Genomic DNA, 15,628 nt, shown 5'->3' with positions numbered 1-15,628 from the left:
GTGCGACATTTCTGCAGATAGTAATTCCCCTCATAAAATAATGCTAGTTAAAAGAAAATAAAGAACATTCCTGTAGGGGTATTTCAATTTAGAAATGGATGTTAGAATAAAAATAAAAAAGATCTTATGGCTTATAAACCCATTTCTTGTTCAATGGGTGTTGAATTTCACTAATCAGATGTCATGTATTTTTTTTTACTATAACTTAAAAGGACACCAAAGTCAAAATTAAACTTTCATGATTCAGATACAGCATTCAATTAAAAAAATGTGCACAATCTTTTTATATGCACTCTTTCTGAGGCGCCATTTCCTACTGAGTTTAAACTGTATACAGTATATGCATTTTGTGATTGGCTGACAAGACACAGGGGAAAATGAAAGTAACTTGAAATCTGTCAGATAAATCTACTACTCATTTGAAAGTCTCAATAAGGGTCTGATATTAAAAACCTTGTCGCTCAGGTGAGATGATCTTAGAAACATTAGAAACACAAATGTTATGCTGAGAAATGTTTTTGTTACTATGTAGTGTTATTTATGTGAAACAGAGACTAGTACATTATAATACAAAGTCTAAATAAATCCCAAAGATTGTGTGATTTCTCTCCATGCCGGCAAAGTTTTTAATATCAGGCCTTAAGAGTCCAAGTATCTAAAACTCTCTGGGCTTGTGAGAGTTTCTAATAAATATCGCCAATATTATGAAGCCCCTGTTTTCATTTTTACTTTGGGAACAGTGTGCCTTGCAAAAGGGTCTTTCTTTTATGTACGTTAAGGTGATGGATACATTACAAAACAGCTCACAAAAAAATAAATCAGAATTTTACAAATCAGATAAAATGAATAAATTAAATAATGAAATAAAAATATGCAGCAAAAACTGTATTGTTCAATCAAAAAAAAAAAAAAAAAGTAAGGAAACTTATATTTCATGGAAAAATTGTATTGAAATTATGCAGAAAAAAAATATTTAAGGTGCACAGTAGAAATTGTAATAAAACTATACCATACATGCAAAAAATACTGTGTAATTCATATTTATAATACGAAAATTCAAATGAGTGTAGCTGGCATTTTTTCTTCAGGTCTGACATATTTTATAAACATTTTTTCTCCTACAGATCTGTTTTTTTTCTTGCATACTGAAAGGTGGTAAAATTGTGTCAAAATACACAAAACACTGAGGGGCCTATTTAACAAATGTCTGTCCGACATGATCCGATCAGCGGATCATGTCCGACAGACTTTGCTGAATGCGGAGAGTTATACACTCTCTGCATTTAGCATTGCACCAGCAGCTCTTGTGAACTGCTGGTGCAACGCCGCCCCCTGCAGATTCAAGGCCAATCGGCCGCTAGCAGAGCGGTGTCAATCAACCCGATCGGGTTGATTTCCCGCGATGTCTGTCCGCCTTCTCAGAGCAGGTGGACAGGTTATGGAGCAGCGGTCTTTAGACCGCTGCTTCATAACTGGTGTTTCTGGGGAGCCTGAAGGCTCGCCAGAAATACGGACCTACAAGCTCCGACGGATCTTGATAAATAGGCCCCTTTTTATCCTAATAGAAAAACAAACATAATAAAAAAAAATAGGTGCAATTGTAAGGTACCATACGCTGAAAGCATAGATAAATATGATTTGTATTGGCTGCAGGATTTCATTTTTAAAGCACACCCCCTGTTACCTGCTACCTTCCAGTTTCCTTTTCTGTCAAACTTCATTACTTTCTATTGGAGACATCTCGCCACTCACAGAAACTGCCCCTTTTTTAGATAATTCCCTGAGGCCAGTCTCTGCAAGTGTTTGCGTGCTTTTTCACATCTGGCATTTCAATGTTTTAATTATTGGGCTCTAAATGTTATTGCGGTGTATGTTTATCATGCATTTGTTGATTATGCAATTCTACCATATTTAACCCTTAAGGTACGTTGCAGGTCTTTCTATGGGTCTTGCATTTGTAACATGCAATACTATATCCGGTGTCCAGCTGGAGGGAGGGTATAACAGTACGGTCACGCCGCTGGTGGCGGGACCCTCGCTATTATAACAAAAAAAAAACGACCAGCAACGTATTGAGTGTGGTTGTTAAGGAGTCAGAAACACAGATTTAGATGATTAAGCGTAGAGTATTGTTAATGATCAATAAAGCTGAACAATTTATTAAGTTTTTTTTATGAACTACCAGAAATATCTATATTGCAAGTTTTCACCCCTATACTGGATAAATATTGGATACTTCAGAGCATGGATTATAGAACTGATTCATCAGCATAGTTGAAAGATATGGATTCTCTCCTAAAGACTGATAAAAAAAGGAATGCTTCTGGGATTGAGGAATCTTCCACGCTAGAGTCCAAAAAAGGCACTTTTGTTAAAAAATATGTTAAATAAATATTTTAATTCAGTATTCTTATTATCAAAATATTTATAAAGGGCCAATTTATAAACAAAGTTATTGGTGTTGAACAAATTACAGTGTTGAATGGGATAAAAACATAAATCCGAAGTCAAAGGTATTCTTTTTATAAACAAAAACTCCAAGCTAGATTTATTAATGACCGATGATAAATATATTTCTCTACATTATTTTTCTTTCTCTGCAGATAATGCCCTATGGTAGTGTGCTGGTCTTTATTGATTGTAAATTAGTACCAATTTTGAAGTCATCTGAGTTATCACTGTTACTAAATGTAACTCTTTTTATTATTCCTTGTGGCTCTTGGTGCACATGGGAACTTCCACTTACAAATCAAGGGCCAGATTGTGTGTTAAGCGCAAAATATTGCTTACGGCAAAGCGATATTTGTGCTCAACTGAGTAATTCCAGTGCACACAAATGTGCGCTGGTATTGTAAGTGAGGTGTAAAGCGAGCGTGACCTTGCGCATGCATTGCACAGAAGCATTCCGCTCAGAAATGGCATGATAACTAGCGCAGCGAAGGGTGTAAGTTGCACAGCAATGGGCAGTAATTTTAAATATTTACATATACACACACACACACTGTATTTATGTGTTAAAGGGACACTGAACCCAAATTTTTTTCTTTCATGATTCCGAAAGAGCATGCAATTTTAAGAAACTTTGTAATTTACTTTTATTATCAAGTTTTCTTCGTTTTTTTGCTGTCTTTATTTGAAAAAGAAGGCATCTAAGCAAAGGAGCCAGCAAATTTTTGGTTCAGAACCATGGATAGCACTTGTTTATTAGTGCTGTCCAATCAGCAAGGACAACCCAAGTTGTTCACCAAAAATGGGCCGGCATCTAAACTTACATTCTTGCTTTTCAAATAAACATACAAAGAGAATGAAGAAAATTTGATAATAGGAGTAAATTAGGAAGTTGCTTAAAATTGCATGCTCTATCTGAATCACGAAAGAAAAAATTTGGGTTCAGTGTCGCTTTAATGTGTGTATATACACATATTAACACAAATGTACTGTATATGTATAAATTAATATACAGTACATACACAGTTCCCATAGAACACTATGTAAAGGCATTTTGTTCTAACACCACTCAGCTCACACTTTTAGCCCATTATAACTGATTTTTGCAGTTATTTTATTAAAAATAAAGATGCTGTCATTTTTATTTTTTTAATAAAGATTATTATATTTAAATTTTGGGCCAATAGGGGCACTTTTAGAAAATCATCCAGAGATCTGATCTCTGTTTAATTTTCTGAGCGCTAATTGCTACCGCAAGCTTGCGGTAGCAATAACCAGCTGATAATGTTCTCGAAAGCAAACGGGCAAATTTGCCTGTTTGCGGGAGCGCAATAAATTATTGCTCGACTTGTAATCTAGCCCCAAATTTATAATCTTTCTTGTCTATAAAGGTATCTAAATTATGAAAGCTTATTGTTTACTTTAGTGTCCTTTTAAAGTAACACAGTTTCCTCTAAGACATTGTTTGCAAAGTTCAGTGTTTGGACACTTTATTTGCTGTTTTATATTTATCCCTAACTCAGAAAAAAAACTCAGCAAAAAAAAAAAAATTAAAAAAAGGATCAGGTAGGGAAAACCTAGGTTTCAACTTGGGGCGTCGATTACTTTATAAATTTTTTTTTTTTTAAATCTCAGTAGAATAGTAAAGCCCAGAGTAAAATTACAGAAAATGGGGTTACAATAATATATGAAAGTATATTGCAAACTTTTCTTATCATGCAAAAACATAATTTATGCTTACCTGATAAATTTATTTCTCTTGTGATGTATCGAGTTCACGGATTCATCCTTACTTGTGGGATATTCTCCTCCCCTACAGGAAGTGGCAAAGAGAGCACCCACAGCAGAGCTGCCTATATAGCTCCCCCCTTAGCTCCACCCCCCAGGTCATTCGACCGAAGGCTAGGAAGAAAAAGGAGAAACCATAGGGTGCAGTGGTGACTTAAAGTTTAAAAATAAAAATATATATGCCTGTCTTAAAAAAAACAGGGCGGCCATGGACTTGATACATCACAAGAGAAATAAATTTATCAGGTAAGCATAAATTATGTTTTCTCTTGTAAGATGTATCGAGTCCACGGATTCATCCTTACTTGTGGGATACCAATACCAAAGCTTTAGGACACGGATGAAGGGAGGGACAAGACAGGGACCTTAAACGGAAGGCACCGCTGCTTGTAGAACCTCTCTCCCAAAAATAGACTCAGAAGAAGCAAAAGTATCAAATTTGTAAAATTTGGAAAAAGTATGAAACGAAGACCAAGTCGCCGCATTACAAATCTGTTTAACAGAAGCCTCATTTTTAAAAGCCATGTGGAAGCCACAGCTCTAGTAGAATGAGCAGTAATCCTTTCAGGAGGCTGCCATCCAGCAGTCTCATAGGCCAAACGAATGATGCTTTTCAGCCAAAAGGAAAGAGAGGTCCCTTGACCTCTCCGTTTCCTGGCTACTGACCCTTGGCTTGTATTCTAACAATTCTTTTGTATCCTGTATGCTTACTTGGCTACTGTGTCTATCACCATGCTGTAAGAACTGTATGTACCTCTGCTGTGAGTACCTGTATACTTCCTTGGCTGTTGGTACTAAACTCCACTGCTGTAAGAACTGTATGTTTATCTGCTTGCTGAGTCTAAGCAACTATACTGTGACATCTGTTTATCCTGAAGCCAAGTACCTTTGCTGTGAGTACCTGTTGGTACTAAACTCCACTGCTGTAAGAACTGTATGTTAATCTGCTTGCTGAGTCTAAGCAACTATACTGTGACATCTGTTTATCCTTAAGCCAAGTACCTCTGCTGTGAGTACCTGTATACTTCCTTGGCTGTTGGCACTAAACTCCACTGCTGTAAGAACTGTATGTTTATCTGCTTGCTTTGTCTAAGCAACTCTACTGTGACATTTGTCTTCCTGAAACCAAGTTGCCTTACCGAGATACTGGCGTATGCTCGGCTCCTTCCTGAAACCAAGTTGCCTTACCGAGATACTGGCGTATGCTTGGCCTGTTCCTGAACCCAAGTTGCCTTACCGAGATACTGGCATATGCTCGGCCTGTCCTGAACCCAAGTTGCCTTACCGAGATACTGGCGTATGCTTGGCCTGTTCCTGAACCCAAGTTGCCTTACCGAGATACTGGCATATGTTCGGCCTGTCCTGAACCCAAGTTGCCTTACCGAGATACTGGCGTATGCTCGGCCCCTTCCTGAAACCAAGTTGCCTTACCGAGATACTGGCGTATGCTCAGCTCCTTCCTGAAACCAAGTTGCCTTACCGAGATACTGGCGTATGCTCGGCTCCTTCCTGAAACCAAGTTGCCTTACCGAGATACTGGTGTATGCTCGGCTCCTTCCTGAAACCAAGTTGCCTTACCGAGATACTGGCGTATGCTTGGCCTGTTCCTGAACCCAAGTTGCCTTACCGAGATACTGGCATATGCTCGGATCCTTCCTGAAACCAAGTTGCCTTACCGAGATACTGGTGTATGCTCGACTCCTTCCTGAAACCAAGTTGCCTTACCGAGATACTGGCGTATGCTCGGCCTGTTCCTAAACCCAAGTTGTCTTACCGAGATACTGGCATATGCTCGGCCTGTCCTGAACCCAAGTTGCCTTACCGAGATACTGGCGTATGCTCGGCTCCTTCCTGAAACCAAGTTGCCTTACCGAGATACTGGCGTATGCTCAGCTCCTTCCTGAAACCAAGTTGCCTTACCGAGATACTGGCGTATGCTCAGCTCCTTCCTGAAACCAAGTTGCCTTACCGAGATACTGGCGTATGCTCGGCTCCTTCCTGAAACCAAGTTGCCTTACCGAGATACTGGTGTATGCTCGGCTCCTTCCTGAAACCAAGTTGCCTTACCTAGATACTGGCGTATGCTTGGCCTGTTCCTGAACCCAAGTTGCCTTACCGAGATACTGGCATATGCTCGGATCCTTCCTGAAACCAAGTTGCCTTACCGAGATACTGGTGTATGCTCGGCTCCTTCCTGAAACCAAGTTGCCTTACCGAGATACTGGCGTATGCTCGGCCTGTTCCTAAACCCAAGTTGCCTTACCGAGATACTGGCATATGCTCGGCCTGTCCTGAACCCAAGTTGCCTTACCGAGATACTGGCGTATGCTCGGCTCCTTCCTGAAACCAAGTTGCCTTACCGAGATACTGGCGTATGCTCAGCTCCTTCCTGAAACCAAGTTGTCTTACCGAGATACTGGCGTATGCTCGGCTCCTTCCTGAAACCAAGTTGCCTTACCGAGATACTGACGTATGCTCGGCTCCTTCCTGAAACCAAGTTGCCTTACCGAGATACTGGCGTATGCTTGGCCTGTTCCTGAACCCAAGTTGCCTTACCGAGATACTGGCATATGCTCGGCCTGTCCTGAACCCAAGTTGCCTTACCGAGATACTGGCGTATGCTTGGCCTGTTCCTGAACCCAAGTTGCCTTACCGAGATACTGGCATATGTTCGGCCTGTCCTGAACCCAAGTTGCCTTACCGAGATACTGGCGTATGCTCGGCCCCTTCCTGAAACCAAGTTGCCTTACCGAGATACTGGCGTATGCTCAGCTCCTTCCTGAAACCAAGTTGCCTTACCGAGATACTGGCGTATGCTCGGCTCCTTCCTGAAACCAAGTTGCCTTACCGAGATACTGGTGTATGCTCGGCTCCTTCCTGAAACCAAGTTGCCTTACCGAGATACTGGCGTATGCTTGGCCTGTTCCTGAACCCAAGTTGCCTTACCGAGATACTGGCATATGCTCGGATCCTTCCTGAAACCAAGTTGCCTTACCGAGATACTGGTGTATGCTCGGCTCCTTCCTGAAACCAAGTTGCCTTACCGAGATACTGGCGTATGCTCGGCCTGTTCCTAAACCCAAGTTGCCTTACCGAGATACTGGCATATGCTCGGCCTGTCCTGAACCCAAGTTGCCTTACCGAGATACTGGCGTATGCTCGGCTCCTTCCTGAAACCAAGTTGCCTTACCGAGATACTGGCGTATGCTCAGCTCCTTCCTGAAACCAAGTTGTCTTACCGAGATACTGGCGTATGCTCGGCTCCTTCCTGAAACCAAGTTGCCTTACCGAGATACTGACGTATGCTCGGCTCCTTCCTGAAACCAAGTTGCCTTACCGAGATACTGGCGTATGCTCGGCTCCTTCCTGAAACCAAGTTGCCTTACCGAGATACTGACGTATGCTCGGCTCCTTCCTGAAACCAAGTTGCCTTACCGAGATACTGACGTATGCTTGGCCTGTTCCTGAACCCAAGTTGCCTTACCGAGATACTGGCGTATGCGCGGCCCCTTCCTGAACCCAAGTTGCTATACCGAGATACTGGCGTATGCTCGGCCCCTTCCTAAATCCAAGTTGCCTTACCGAGATACTGGCGTATACTCGGCCCGTTCCTGAAACCAAGTTGCCTTACCGAGATACTGGCGTATGCTCGGCTCCTTCCTGAAACCAAGTTGCCTTACCGAGATACTGACGTATGCTCGGCTCCTTCCTGAAACCAAGTTGCCTTACCGAGATACTGACGTATGCTTGGCCTGTTCCTGAACCCAAGTTGCCTTACCGAGATACTGGCGTATGCGCGGCCCCTTCCTGAACCCAAGTTGCTATACCGAGATACTGGCGTATGCTCGGCCCCTTCCTAAATCCAAGTTGCCTTACCGAGATACTGGCGTATACTCGTCCCGTTCCTGAAACCAAGCTGCCTTACCGAGATACAGGCGTATGCTCGGCCCGTTCCTGAAACCAAGTTGCCTTATCGAGATACTGGCATATGATACCAAGTACCCTGGCTCTAATACCCATGTATGCCCACTTTGATCCTAATATCAAGTACTCGTAAGGGTCGTCTGTGTCTGTTGAAGGACTTCTGCTTGAACTGTTCTTTTACAAAGACTTTCATTTATTTATTATCAGTTTGGAATATAACCTCAATGTGCTTTACCTCTTGTTTTCCTTGCATTACCTTAGTACAGTTACTTTAAGAAAAGCCCTTCTTTGTTCTGTGTTTCCATTCTGGTATACTGAGTCCTACTCACCTCTTCACATCCTCTCAGCTTAACTCAGCCATCACCTTGCACATGCTCCAAACCCCTGAACCTACTTAGCCGAGCATGACAGCTACAGTCGTGATGTTGTCCGACTGAAACCTGATGAATTTGGCTGCAGCAAGCTGAGGCCACACCTAAAGCACATTGAAAATCATTCTCAGTTCTAAAATGTTTATTGGGAGGAAAGCTTCCTTCCGAGACCATAAGCCCTGTGCTTTCAGGGAGTTCCTGGCATCTGTCGTTACAATGAGCCACTGTGGCCTGCGGAAGCACATTCCCTGAGACAGGTAGTCCTGAGACAACCACCAGAGAAGAGAATCTCTGGTCTCCTGGTCCAGATGCAGTTGAGGAGATAAGTCTGCATAATCCCCATTCCACTGTTTGAGCATGCATAGTTGCAGTGGTCTGAGGTGTAGACGGGAAAAAGGAACTATGTCCATTGCCGCTACCATGAGTCAGATTACCTCCATACTACTGAGCCACTGATGGCCGAGGAATGGAATGAAGAGCTCCGCAAGTGGATAAGAGTTTTAACTTTCTGACCACCGTCAGAAATATTTTCATTTCTACCGAGTCTATCAGAGTCCCTAGGAAGGAAACTCTTGTAAGAGGTTAGAGACTGAATTAAGATGTCGTCTAGATAAGGCGCCACTGGGAGCCGTGGCCAACCCGAAAGGAAGGGCCACAAACTGGTAATGCCTGTTTAGAAAGGCGAATCTGAGGAATTGATGATGATCTCTGTGAGACCTTTCCCTCCAGTGATGTCTGAAATAATCTCCTTCAGTTCAGGCCCGAATAGGGTCTTAGCTTTGAAAGGAATGTTCAAAAGTTTAGATTTAGATGACACATCAGCAGACCAGGATTTAAGCCATAACACCCTGCGTGCTAAAATGGCAAAACCTGAATTCCTTGCCGCTAATTTAGCCAGTTGAAAAGCGGCATCTGTAATAAAAGAATTAGCCAACTTAAGTGCCTTAATTCTGTCCATAATTTCCTCTAATGGAGACTCCATTTGAAGAACCTCTTCTAGAGCCTCAAACCAGAAAGCAGCTGCAGTCGTTACAGGAACAATGCACGCAATAGGTTGGAGAGAAAAACCTTGATGAACAAAAATTTTCTTCAGGAGACACTCTAATTTTTTATCCATAGGATCTTTGAAAGCACAACTGTCCTCGATAGGTATAGTTGTACGCTTAGACAGAGTAGAAATAGCTCCCTCCACCTTAGGAACTGTCTGCCATGAGTCCTTTATGGTATCAGATATGGGAAACATTTTCTTAAAAACAGGAGGGGGAGTGAACGGAATACCTGGTCTATCCCACTCCTTAGCAATAATATTCACAATCCTCTTAGGGACTGGAAAAACATCAGTGTAAACAGGAACCTCTAAGTATCTATCCATTTTACACAATTTCTCTGGGACAACTATATGGTCACAATCATCTAGAGTTGCTAATACCTCCCTAAGCAATAAGCGGAGGTGTTCAAGCTTAAATTTAAAGGCCGTCATATCAGAATCTGTCTGAGGAAGCGTCTTAACTGAATCAGAAATTTCTCCCTCAGATAACAAATCCCTCGCCCCTTCAGAGCATTGTGAGGGCATATCAGAAACGGCTACTAAAGCGTGAGACGGCTCAGCATTTTTCCTTAACCCAGAGCTGTCCCGCTTTCCTTGTAGACCAGGCAGTTTGGATAAAACCTCAGTGAGGGTTGTATTCATAACTGTGGCCATGTCTTTAAAGTAAATGAATGTGACGCACTAGAGGTACTTGGCTTCACTTGTGCGGGCGTTACTGGTTGTGACACTTGAGGAGAGCTAGATGGCGAACCCTGAGAATCATCTATTGCTCTATTTTTAAGTGCTAATATATGTTCTTTATAATTTATAGACATATCAGTACATTTGGGACACATTCTAAGAGGGGGTTCCACAATGGCTTCCAAACATATTGAACAAGGATTTTCCTTGGTATCAGACATGTTAAACAGGCTAGTAATGTAACAAGCAAGCTTGGAAAACACTGTAATCAAAGTAAATAACACTTAGAAATAAAACGGTACTGTGCCTTTAAGAGAAAAAAAGCTGCACAAGTTCTGCAAAACAGTGTAAAAAAGCAGTAAACTTAACGAAATTTTTACAGTAGTATCTTACAGCCTTAGTAACTTTGCACAACTATGCAAATAAACAATTAACCCCTTAATGACAAAACCGGATTGAAAAAATGTCAAAACCGGTAAAAAAAGACTTTCAGCACCTTGCCACAGCTCTGCTGTGGCGCCTACCTGCCCTTCAAAACGATTTGTGGGGAAAAAACCTCCTTTACAGCCCTCAAACACAGCAGGAACCTCTAGAAAAGCAGTTGGATGATTCTTAAGGAAAAGAAACTGCGCAACTGAGGCGCAAAAATAGGCCCCTCCCACCTCACTCTATGTTTTGAGGCCTATTATAAAAACACCTGAGTGTCTCTTAATTAACCATGTGGGTTAAAAAACCCTAACACAAGCCACAATGACCCCTTCAAAAAAACGTTATAATTGCATCATTTACTGAACAAACAAAAAACGTTTTTTTCCTAACAGTGTCACCAGTAACAAATGAGCCCTTCAAGCAAGCTGAAATTCCTATCCAAGTGTCTGAATACAGCTTACCCTTTCCCCATGGGGATATTGCCAGCCTTTTCTAGAATAAACACAGTCTGTCTAGAAAAACAAATAAACTGAACATACCTCATATACAGCTTAGCATGCAAACCGTTCCCCCAACTAAAGTTTTCCTGTACTCTTCAGCCCTTGTGAGAACAGCAGTGGATCTTAGTTACAAAGTGCTAAGATCATAATCCTCCTTGCAGAAATCTTCATCTCTTTTTCTGCCAAAGAGTAAATAGTACACACCGGCACCATTTAAAATAAACTTTTGCTTGAGAAATAAAAAACTAACATTTTTGTCACCACACTCGCTCTGCACTTCCTAGTTACTTAGAGTAGGCAAAGAGAATGACTGGGGGGTGGAGCTAAGGGGGGAGCTATATAGGCAGCTCTGCTGTGGGTGCTCTTTTTGCCACTTCCTGTAGGGGAGGAGAATATCCCACAAGTAAGGATGAATCGGTGGACTCGATACATCTTACAAGAGAAATTAAACGTTATCTCACAATCTCATAGTATTTAATGTCCCTTTAATTGATTACAAGAAATCTGTCTAAAAAAGGGATGCACATGATGCTGAACGGTGTTGCATAAGAGAAAACCGGTTTGAATATCTGTCAGGGAAAAATACATAATGCATCAGACAGGTTTCAATTCTAAGTATGTTTTCTATTTTGTCCCTCCTTCCTTTCCTCCAAGCCAAGTTTACACAAAACAACCAAGCAGGGAGGAGGCACATCATGTTGACAGGATCACTATAAAGAGGGTGCAGAGATGTAACTCTGAGTCACCAAGAATTTTTTTTTTTTTTTTGCCATTCAGGTGTCAAACTATTGTAAACTATATTAAATGAATGGCAACTGCACTCATACTCACGTGTCACCTTCGCTCAACAAAAACATCCAGTTTCCAGCCACTCCCTTCATTACCTCTAATTCAACTTTCATCTTATCTCCCGCTAACATATTATTATTATCTTGTTTTCTTCACCTTTGCGCACCTCCTACAGCTTGTCAGCCATTATTATCCTTCCACTGTCAATTCTCCAAACTCACTTCACTTATTTCTTGCTGCTTTTATTCACCGCTCAAATGTGACACATACCTGTGGTCGAATTTACTTCACATGTCGCTTACAGGTCATTTCTACTTGCTCTCAGCATTTACCTTCTCTTCACATATCCATCACAATGTCTTAATTACAGCCACAAACGTCATTTACCTCTGCTCTCACTCACCTATTACATTGCTTTAATTTTACTGTAAATGTAATATTCCTTCACATACTGTAGTCGTGCTGATAATAAATATCCAAACATAAAGTGATGGTAAACTTGGTGTGATAACTTTCAATGCACATAATCTATGTGTCCTAATTGCACTAATGACACATTTCTGAGAAATAGTACATTTATTAGTATTACTACCTTTTATTTCACTGGCATCTGATTCTGGCATCCAATAGACAACTTAGCCGTATGGCTCACTCATTGCAATGTTATTTTTGAGGGGACACTCATGCACTATATGTTCAGGGTATGTTTTGCGCATGTACAATTTTGCATCTGTATCAGGAGCATGTGTCAGGTCTGACGTATACAGCGGGTGGGACTGCAATACATGTCACTACTGTGCAGACTACAATCAAATAGGGGAAGGAGTGAAGGAGACAGAAGCTACAAAATAAATCAAATTTTTTAATTTAAGTTTATATGACAAACATTTTTAAAGAATTTCTACTAGGAATTTTATGTAGATTACAGTTATGCAGTTCAAACTACCGGGTGTTTACCATCACTTTAAAGGGATAGAAAGGTCAAAATTGAAATGTACAAGTATTTCAATTTCAAATGGAAACATTTTTGCAATATACTTTAATCAGCAAAAATGCTTCTAGTAAAAGTTATTCCTGTTTCATCAGCATACACACATATGCTATATGTAACTAGAGGATCAGTATACAGGCACCATGCCTGCTCAGAGAGGTAGTGGTAGTGTGTATTGTGTCACTGAAGACTTAAAGGGACATTGAACCCAATTTTTTTTTTGGTATCTTTATTTGAAATGCAAGAATGTAAGTTTTGATGCCGGCCCATTTTTGGTGAACAACCTGGGTTGCCCTTGCTGATTGGTGGATAAATTCATCCACCAATAAAAAAGTGCTGTCCAAAGTACTGAACCAAAAAAACAGATCCCTTCTTTTCAAATAAAGATAGCAAGAGAAGGAAGAAAAATTGATAATAGGAGTAAATTAGAAAGTTGCTTAAAATCGCGTGTTCTATCTGAATCACAAAAGAAAAAAATTGGGTTCAGTGTCCCTTTAATTTGTATCATAAAAGCCGCTGTTGACTCTCTGAGAAGGTGTGGTGTTTGAATGCTGGTGCATGTGGGACTCACAGCATATATATGAAAAACAGTAATACCTCAAATTTAAATGCTTCTATTTTAAATTTAAATGCACCCATGCAAATTTCAATTTGACCTTTGTATTCCTTTAAAAATACAGTAAACACCTTGAAATTACATTTCTGCAATTCCGGAATATAGTAAAATATTAGGTGAGTGTAAACATTTTTGAAATTCATTAACACCGTGTTAGATGCCATTGTATTTCGATAGCCTTTTTTGGAGGAGCTAATCAGGGCTTGATACTGGAGCAGACACAGCTAGTTACTGTTGTTATGTTAACAATTATCCTTAGTTTTGCAGGTTGGAATTCTATCATTTCTGCTGAAGCCTATTAGGTACAAATACAAATATTATTATTATTGTGATATGCCAGCCATTAGTGATCCATAATTTTATCCCTGCCTCCCCTCACACATACCCATATTACTTTGGCACCAGTGTTCCCTCTAAGGACAGTTTTGTGTGCAGCCCAGCAGTGAAGCAGTTAACAAGAGAACCATGCCTTACCATCTGCATTGTGCAGTGTTTGCTAATTGCAGGGTGTGGTTACCTAATTAACTGTTTCACTGCTGGGCCGCACAAAAATCTGGCCTTAGAGGGAACACTGTTTGGCACCATCTGTTACCATACTGCTCAGACAAATTACTTGACACATCCCTTCACATTTGCATATCACCTCTTTTCACAATGTTATTGCCCTATCTATACTCAAAGCCTCAAACACTTGAATCTTCTTCATTATGCTATAACCTCAAACCCTTTATTTCTCCTCCTTTCACCATCTCCTGTATGGCAACTGCCCCATGCCGGTAGCTGAACTTAGAGTATACTGAATGTGACACAATTGCACATCCACAGATACTTAGTTACTCCTTCCCAAACTTGCCAAAAAAAAAAAAGCAGCTGGGGAACCCTTGTATAGTATTATTTGGCTTAGGTCATATTATTATTGGCTCAAAAAAAAATATTATTGTAAAACTAAAGTCATTATCAATTTCCTAATTGGACAGTATGTTATTAATATTAAATGTGTATATGTACACAGGGATCAGCATAAGCACAACAAGGTTATTCAAAAAAAGTCTGTAATGACTGTCCGGTACAGCACCTAGGAGATCCCCCTCACTGGGACTCTGTGTGCAGTATAAGAAAGAACCAAACGTGGCACATGGTACAATCACTATACTTTTATTTGGGAAGAGCAACGTTTTGGGGCACCTGCCCCTTTCTAATATTAAAGTGAAGGTCAATTTGGATGAATTAGTGCCCGGTTTTTAATAAACCTATTAAAAACAAGGGCACTTTAATTCATCAAAATTGACATTTCACTACTTTTCTTCAAAAATGTACCTTTTAATCCTGTCAGCCGCTGCAGCGCTTCCTCCGCTCGTCGCAATTCCTCTTTGCGGGTCCAAAATGACGAATCTGGCTCCCTCCAATCATGGCGTTGCATCAAGCCATTATTCCCCCAGGGTGAAAGCCGTGATTGGAGGAAGCCGGATTCGTAATTTCTGACGTATGAAGAGGCTTCCAACGGCCGGGGAAATCGCTGGAGCGGCATTCAGGATTTTTTTGAAAAAAAACGAGTGAAATGTCAATTTTAATAAATTAAAGTGCCCTTGTTTTCAATAGGTTTATTAAAAACTGGGCACTAATTCATCCAAATTGACCTTCACTTTAAATGTGTAACTGTCATGTTGATTTGAAATAGCAAAAATTAATTTTATAACATGAAAACTTTTTAAAGTTAAATAAAGCTTTATTACTGACTCTTCAAGCAAAACAAAATGCTATCAACACAGTTTTGACATTTTGGATGCATGTTTGTATAAATTGTATTCCCTTCTCAGACAAACTGCAATAGATAAGCTATTTCCCTACAACTAGCATCCAGAACTGTCAAGTTACAAGTCCCACTACTACATGTTATTTGGGATCTATTCTTTATACAACTATATAGATAGGCACTTTTACAAAAAAAAATGAAGTTCAGTAATCACATCATGTAAACCTCTTACTTAAAGGGACACTGTACCCAAAAAATTTCTTTCGTGATTCAGATTGAGCATGAAATTT

General features: G+C 40.5%; 1 protein-coding gene across 2 annotated transcripts in view; it reads right to left on the bottom strand.

The window, feature by feature from the left end:
• LOC128649529 (guanine nucleotide-binding protein subunit alpha-15) overlaps positions 1–15,628 on the bottom strand; it is a 146,092-nt gene that overhangs the window by 128,262 nt on the left and 2,202 nt on the right. The window lies entirely within an intron of this gene.

This window comes from Bombina bombina, chromosome 2, assembly GCF_027579735.1.
Source record: "Bombina bombina isolate aBomBom1 chromosome 2, aBomBom1.pri, whole genome shotgun sequence".
NCBI lineage: Eukaryota > Metazoa > Chordata > Amphibia > Anura > Bombinatoridae > Bombina > Bombina bombina.
Note: the sequence above shows the minus strand (reverse complement) of the source record. Positions and strands in the feature narration are given on the sequence as shown.